This window comes from Montipora capricornis, chromosome 13 (genome assembly GCF_036669925.1).
Source record: "Montipora capricornis isolate CH-2021 chromosome 13, ASM3666992v2, whole genome shotgun sequence".
Lineage (NCBI taxonomy): Eukaryota > Metazoa > Cnidaria > Anthozoa > Scleractinia > Acroporidae > Montipora > Montipora capricornis.
In genome coordinates, this window is record NC_090895.1 from 23,476,863 (window position 1) to 23,485,353 (window position 8,491).

The following is an 8,491-nucleotide window of genomic DNA, read 5'->3' on the forward strand; positions in this document are numbered from 1 at the left end:
TTTTAAATCACCCCGCCGCAAAGACCCTGGAAACGAGGTTTTAGAGGTTTGAAATTCGCGCGAGCGATGTGCTCTTTCCTCTTTCTTTCTGTTTTCGGACGACCAAGGTTTTATACCTCGATTCCTTGACATTTCATTTGTGCGGGTGAAATGGCCGGTAAGAATCGACGAAATCCGAAGGAAAGGGCAACGACCATTCACGCCATAACGTCGGGAACCAGTCCTAGTAGTTTTACGGTAGTTCGCCACAAACACACACGCCAGTGTCATGAACGTTGAATGGTCGGTCTTTGGAATGTTCTATGCCTATTTCAACTCCGCGATTCCCTCTAATTCCAAGGCGAGCAGAGAAACCTAGAAATGATAGACTTTGCTAGTTGCTCGACATGGAACCGTTGCATCTAGACTCATACAGCTGTACCTACTGGATACTGATGAGAGAGTTCAGAGGCGGTGTTCGAGAAAGAGATACGACCAACGCCAGCAGCATTAATCGACGATGAATCCATGGCAGAAATAGTGGCCTTCTTCCTAAAGCAAACGGAGTTCAACGACCGTTTGGAACAAAGGATGGCCGAACAGCTACATGTAGATTTAAGCAAAAGGGCGGGAAGATTCAAGACTTAGAACGCCGAATAGCAAAAGAATGCAGAAGGAGTTCCGGTAGGTCACCTCACCGATAATAACCTGAAAGTATATGCCTTAAATTTTGTATAGAATAGCCTTGCTTTTTCATAACACGTTTGATTGCTGATTCATTGAATTGCGATTCGCATCATCCATCCCTCCCTCTGGAAGAACAGTCTTTACTTTTGCAGACGTTCTCCATTAGTAATTTTCACGTCACGTTATTAATTTAAGGCCATTTAAAACAATACCAATAATAAGGAAAGGGATATGAATGATATGGATCTCTGCATCCTTGTGACAGCTGGCCCCTTATTTGCCACAAATTTTTATATGCCTCGTTCTTCAAACAATACTACGAGTAGAACACATTAGTGGCCAGGTATGCTATAGTTACATATACATGTATCTTTTCACAAGCGATGTGGTGTGCAGTGGCAAGGTTACCGTATACCTTCACTGGTGTCTCATGTCCAAACAATGTCATACGTTTAGTATCTGAAGCCTTTTATACCAAACTGTTCACCAAACCTTGCCACTGCACATACACTGTAACTATTTCATATGGCATGGTATACAAAGCTTTCTCGCTTGTTACTTGTCACTTGTTTTTCCTATGACATGGTATACTTTCACTGGTGTCTCATGACCAAACGATGTCACATGTTTAGTACCTAAGGCCTTTTATACCAGCCATAAAAAAATTATTGTAATGAATCAGAATACAGGGAAGACAGTGAAATAATAACTGGTATATGCAGCCTTATTCCACCAAACCTTGCCACTACACACCACATTGCTTGTGCAAGGATACATGTAACTATTTCCTATGACAATTGGTATACAGAGCTTTCTCACATGTTATTTGTCACTTGTATTTTGTTTGCATGTACATGTACAGGTGTATGCGAGCCTTTACGAAAAAATCTAATTGTCTTATGGGGTATTCTATGGTAGAATACTCAATGCATTACTAGCATTTCTCATGGAAGATTATAAAGCTACTATACGTGTACCGCTACATGTACTGTAGAGCTGGCTATCTAAATATACTGTAGCAACCATTTTGTGATAGAGTTAATATTGTCAATATTTTCAATTTCTCCCAATAAAACCTCAAATTTTATTTGATAAGTACTTTGTCTAAATGTAGTTCATACAGTAACAACACGAAAAGGATATCCTGGAGAATTTTTATTAAACTTTTGTTTTAAGAAGCAATTTTCTGCATGATTGCTCCACTGCTTTAATTGGATGTGGTAAAACTCACAACATCATGCTTTTAGTGCTTTGTGGCCAAGAACCCCAAGAAAAAAAGAACAATTCATAGATGAAACACAAAAGTTGTTTTGAGTTGTAGCCATCAAACATGAACTTCATTTAAAAATCATGAGAAACTCAAGATCAATAATTATCATTGATTTTATTACATGCACAAAATGGTCAATTTGGAAAGGTGGACACTTATGGGAGGCTGTCACAGGCTTCCAGATACAGTACCGCTCAGATGTACGTTAACTGCGCATACGCAGTGTATTCGCATATACGCGTATACTTATACACTCAACTCTCTCTTAACGAACACCTCTGTAAGACGGACACTTCTATAAGACGCACACCTGGTGCTGGTCCCGGCCGTTTCTTAGTCATTTTACTATAACCAAACTCTCTATAAAACGGACACTTTTGAAAACGTCAACGTCAACTTGAGGTCCTGAACGTGACCGCAAATTACGATTTAGGAAAGAAAAATTCTTGTACGTGACTCTTTTTAACACCAGACGTTTAATTGACAGCTCTTATCTTGTCGCCGGAATACAAACAGTACAAGTTAAAATTAAATAAGTCATTGTCCCATTCAAAAAACAACTTGGAGGTGACAACCGAATTGCATTGTAATCTAAAACAGGTAGGTTTCGTTCAAGCAAATAACTTAAAACAAACTTTAAACAGACGCATATTCACTGTGCACAGGTTCAGCATTATTATCTTAAATTTCCTGGTATCATGCTACGTCGACTCTCTATAAGCCGGACACCTCCCTAAGGCGTGCAACTGAGGCCGGTCCCGATGGTGTCCGTCTTAGAAAGAGTTGACTGTACGCACATACGCATATATTTATAGTGTTTTCACGTGACGTCACGGCGGCCATGTTAGTGTTCCTAAACAATAGAACGCCGGCCATGTTGGTGTACCCAACTAATCCTCTGGGAATTGAGCTCTATTATCATGCAAACATTTTCTTTTGTTTGGGTGGAAAAACAAGGTTACTGATCACGTGCGTGAAAAAACTCTATACGCACATACGCGTATATTCATGCGCGTCTGATTTTCCTTTGTTATTCAGTACCATAAATTTCCTTTGTGTTGCATTGTTGAGTAAAACATTTAGAACTTTTGGATCTGAACAAAGCCACGAGCCGATAACAGAAAATTTACATACTGCAAAAGCTTTCATGTTACAAACGCGCAGGTCGCTTCCTGTCGCGAATTTATTGGATAACAAGCAAAACTAATTCATGATTATGAATCAGAAGGGAAACAAAAATTTGTCTTAAGTTTGGCATTCAAATACTTGTATCGTTTGTGACCCTTCACGCAAAAAGGGCGTTACGGATTTTATTGAAAACTGTGAAATTTTTCCACGGTGAATACGCCATAATCACTCTACAATAAGAAACTTTCAATCTTGGCATGAGACTATTCATGCCGTGAATGATCGGTGAAAACTTTCACATCGTGAAATTAAGGGTAAAAATTCACGGGGTGAAATTGGGAGTGAAAAATATTAAATATTCACGGTGTGAAATTGATCCAATCGAAAGATAAATCAACAATTAATTTCCATTGCCAGATTACCTTTCCGTTGAATTAAAAACTTTTTTTTTTGTGAAGGGAAACAATTTCTTTAGTATCGTATCATTTGATACTGCTGGTTTTATACTGCTAGCAAATTAAAGGAGAAGGGAAGGCCCGAACAACGATCTATCAAAATTTCCATACGACTCACAGCAAGAGGAAGTCGTGACAGGTAATGCAACACCTTTCAAATAGGAGTGGAACTTCCGTCGTATTCGGCGAGGTAAACTCAAACATTTTCCAAGAATTGCATGTTTATTGATGGTGTGCCTTTTGTATATTATTAATTTCTCTCTTTTAGTAGTGTGAAACAAAATAACTCTGAACCTGAACTGTATGTTTATAGATGAAATAAACATCCATGCGTGGGTTCATGGTATTCCGGACGTGACGGCTGTTTGTGAAAGTGCGTCTTTGTCATGTAGTTCGGACTCGTGTACTATGTCAGTGCTGTCAAGCTACATGTATTCTTTATAACGATAAGGAAAACAGTAAGCAAGCTAATGAGGCAAATGCATATATGGGTATACGCGAATACGTGTACGGTTATACACACATACCCATATAGATATACGGGTATTGTGTGCATATTTTGGTTAACGTATTTCTGAGCGGTACTGTAAGTTTGCAATTCCTTTAGCTTCATTATTCAGTTTCACTTATACCGGAGGATTGCTTATGAATGGCAAAGTGGTGTGTTCCATCATTCATTGAAATGTACATGTAGCTTATGCATTGATTGATTGACTGGTGTGAATATTTTCCAGGGCCTACCTCAACCACAAGATGCAGTACTGAAGGGAATTTCTTGAGGTGCAAGAAACAGACAGTCCACTGATTGTGCATGGTTATGCAATTGTAAATTTATGTCTTTATGTGATTATGTGGGTAGAGGTGTCTTTGTTATTCTGGATACATCTTATGACATTAATCTTTTGACATTATCTGCGGTTATGTTAATTGTTTCAGGCATCCGGTAATTATATGGCAGAGCGGAATGTTCAGGGCAACAATCAGTGATTTCCTGTGCTAATATAAGAACCGTTTCTCAATAATGTGTGACTAAAATCAAGAAAGGTTTCACAATCCTTTAAGTCTATGTAAATTGTCAGCGATCTTTCAATACTAAATACATCAAACATAAGCAGTAACAGATGTTTAACTGATATCTTTGCAATAGACATATCTGCATGTGGCACAATGATCAATGATTGAAAGATGGGCGTCCGAATTATAAGTACTACTCAATTACACGCGGGTTAATTTGTTATAGTGTACTAATTTGTAGTATTTTTCATCTGAACTGGCGGGTGGCACGACTCATACAGTTCGATGTAATTTGTGAAGTAGGTCTAACCATGTAGCCGGGCCATGCAGTTAGTTTGTCATAGTATACTAATTTGTAGTACTTTTCATCTGAACTGGTTTGTGGCACGCCTAATACAGTTCGATGCAACTTGTAAAGTAGGTGTAACGATGCAGTTAATTTGTTATAGTATACTAATTTGTAGTCAATCCAAACTGGCGGGTGACACACCTCATACAGTTCGATGTAACTTGTAAAGTAGGTCCAACCATACATTTAATTTGTCAGTTATAGTATACTATGTAGTACTTTCCATCTGGTTCTGTAGATAAACGTGTTTGAACGACTTAGAAGTACACTACTATAGGACCTTACCTTCAAACAATGCTTAAAATTTTCACCACAGTTTATTGTGGTTGGTGCATCATCGGTGTAAGTTGTTTGATCTAGATACCAAACCTAATAACTAATAATACATGGAAATACATTGTAGCATACGAATCAATGTGAAATGGCTAAGTCATTCTCCTAGTTGCTATTTCAACTTTCAAGCAGGTTTGATTTAGATACTGAAGTTTTCTTAGATGGAACGTAAATTTATGTGAGCCGAGATTCTGAGAGTATACAGTGCATATACTTGTATTATATGACAATTATTATGTTGTCCTAAGGTCAGCCTAAGTTTTTATTAATTCCCTATCAAATATTTGGTATCTGAACTCAGCCTTAACTTCTATGTTGGCTTTAAGATTGCCAGGTTTACTGCTGTAAGGGATATTTTGTTATGCTTTTGGGATTCAAAATGTGCATTCATCCAAATGAATTGTTGTATTGACAAAAACAAAAGCCATGGTATTTGAGGCAAAATGAAATAGCTTCTGCAGGTTACATTTCCAAAGTACCATAGAAAGACAAAATAATTTCAACAATTTAAAGAGATGACTGTAATAATTGACAGAGGCCTTTGATATACCTTATATTATCGTTGCTCCAAACTAAAAAATGTAAATAATTAAAATTAATTTAGGATTTAAATATGTCTATCATAATAAGGAACTTACTGTCACGAAACTTAACTATTTATTAAGATGAGTAATAATTTGCAGCTGGTTTTCTTGCATTAAGTTGTTACAGTAACTATTTTTTGCATCAGGGTAGTGTGTCTGTTTGGCCACAAATTTGAAGAAAAATGTTGAGTAATTCTATCCTGTTTACCTTACAGTACCTACATTCTTTTGTATGTAACATTTGTATGTGGGGTGCATTATAAGAATGGATTATTTGAGGTATTAGTTTCTTAGGAATAATTCATGATTTCCACTGCATGGAGGCACTGTCTAAAGGTCAATAAAACAGCTTCATGAATATACTGCAAATAAGTCCATCCAGTTTCAGAGCAATTTAATTGGCATCTCAATGTGCACTATGTTTAGATAATTAACCTGCTTTATTTTATTATTGACGTTTTCGTCACGTAGATGAAGCATTTTTCTTTTGTTTGAACATATTGTTGACAAGTATTTTATACCGCATAAAAATGTGTTTGATCCCCTTGAGACGTAATATTTAAGGACGTTAACACATTCCATCTAAGACTGGGGCCTTCTAAGACTGTAAATGCAAAGTGCGAAGTCGTGGTCCTCCGTGAAATGTGACAGTCGTTGAGCCCTGCGAAACTGTCCATACCTACAGTCCCGGACAAAATTGTTGAAACACTTTGCAATACCGTGCGCGCCCTCCCACAATGTCGTTTTGGTTAATGGGCTCAGAAACTCGCGTTAAGCAACATTGTGAGGGGAGAGTAAGCTGCGAAAGCTTCAGATCGAATTTTGACACAGACTTCAGCTTTCGAGTCAACCGGAATGGGCGTCGATGTATTTCGTGCTAGTGTAGTCAAGTTTCCTTTTCCTTTAAAATACACATAAATTCAGTTTCTAATGTTCTTTTATAATCCTTATATCGTGTATTTATGGTAAAAACAAGAAAGAGTCGTTGTAAAGAAACGCCATGAAAACGTTCGCACTCACTGCACCCCCAGCAGGGAAACCAAAACCGTGTAATGAGCTTAAAAATTATGAAACAAAGCTATCTCACCTTGTATTATGAAGTGAAATGAAACCAATGGATTCATTCTGACTATTTTTCAATGCTGCCAGAAAGAGTACACAAGATACGGGTTTGTTGAATTGATGCCAATTTTAAATGTGGTGCTTCCAAAGTTTGACCTGATTTGATCGTCAATCACCTCAACAAAGCGAAGGCTTAAACAAGAAGTAATAAGAATACATTTTTTGATGCATGAATGGATTTATTAATTTGGTTCATTATTTCCAGTCGGATACTTTTCTTCACCAAAACTTAAACTTTTTACTTCGTTTACATGGAAAATCATGTCTGATAAGAATCTTTTATCAATTTAATGGTCAAAGCAAATAAGTCCTCAAGGTTAATGCTGGCTGTTTCTGATAGAAATAGAAATTCTTCTTACCATAAAGGAATTCAAAGCATTTGCGCAACAATGAATGCGAGTGATACGTTTTCGACACGTAGATCAGTCATTTTTACTCGTGGATATATCCACGAGTTTTGGTGAGGTTCTTTATGCAAATGTTCGATCTAATAAGCCAATCAGGATGGATAATCACAACACAACATGGAAAGCTGTGACTTCCTGTTTGCGAGGTGGTGCGCCGCCATTGTTGCATGTCGCTTTTATACTTAAGTGTTTGAGCACCTTCCGCTGCATTTAGAAGCAAGAAACGGAAGAATTAAAGAAATGGCTTTCTTCGAAGGTGAAGCAAAATATTCTGAACAAGTACACATTGGTGCAATTAATTGTGCACCACCTTTCTGTTTCACTGACCAACGCGGAGACTTCAATACATGTAGAAATGGAATCGACAGACACATGGTGAGAAGACAGTCCCTGTTCATCCCCTAAGCTCACGGGGGATAAATAAATTCCATTTGGAAGGTGACTGCCATTTGGAGAGTAACATCGAAGCTATCAAAGTATACCAATGTTTATCAAAGCTATCACGAAGTTTTGCAAGCTATGAGTCATCAAAGTCACGTGAATGCAACTTGAACAACATCCGTGACATGAAAAACAGTGAGGCAACCAAGCAATCCATGCTTCCAGACACTAGTACTTGTTTGGTGGACCATAATGAAGAACTGTCGAAAGACACGGTCACTGATTATGTAACGAAAACTGCTGAGGAATCCGTACCAATCTCCTGCGATAGAGCAAGGGTTGAGGAAGTACATGCTCCCCAGGACAGAGAACCTTCCAGGATTAATAGACCAATTTCGATATATTAAAATTCAGTCCTAAACAAAAGACATCATCACGAGGCTCTGGGGAATAAATGTAAGGATTTGTATGAGTTTATTCCCCAGAGCCTCGAGATGATGGGTTTTGTTTTCGTCTGAATTTTAATATATCGAAATTGGTCTATTCCTTTCAAGAAAACGTCGAGCTTGTTTGAGAAAGACAAGGTAATTAGAAAGTGTATGGTGCATTATTTATATAAGGACTGAGCTCTTCTGAGTTGAGAAAGTGCTTATCTCGTGCTTTTGGAAAATATTATATCTCTATACCTAGACCGCAACTCAGACGTACCGGTAACAATCTTCGAGAGTAGGAGATTCTAATCGTCATTTTTATCTTATTACCCGCAGGACTGCTGAACACAA

General features: G+C 37.8%; 1 protein-coding gene across 2 annotated transcripts in view; it reads right to left on the reverse strand.

Moving 5' to 3' along the window:
- Positions 1-7,010, reverse strand: part of LOC138030085 (neurogenic locus Notch protein-like) — a 126,662-nt gene extending 119,652 nt beyond the window's left edge. For both annotated transcript variants that reach the window (XM_068877940.1, XM_068877941.1), the window contains exon 1: positions 6,887-7,010. The gene's annotated coding sequence lies outside the window, so the exon portion shown is untranslated. The remainder of the gene's footprint in view (positions 1-6,886) is intronic.
- Between the last annotated feature and the right edge of the window lie 1,481 nt (positions 7,011-8,491).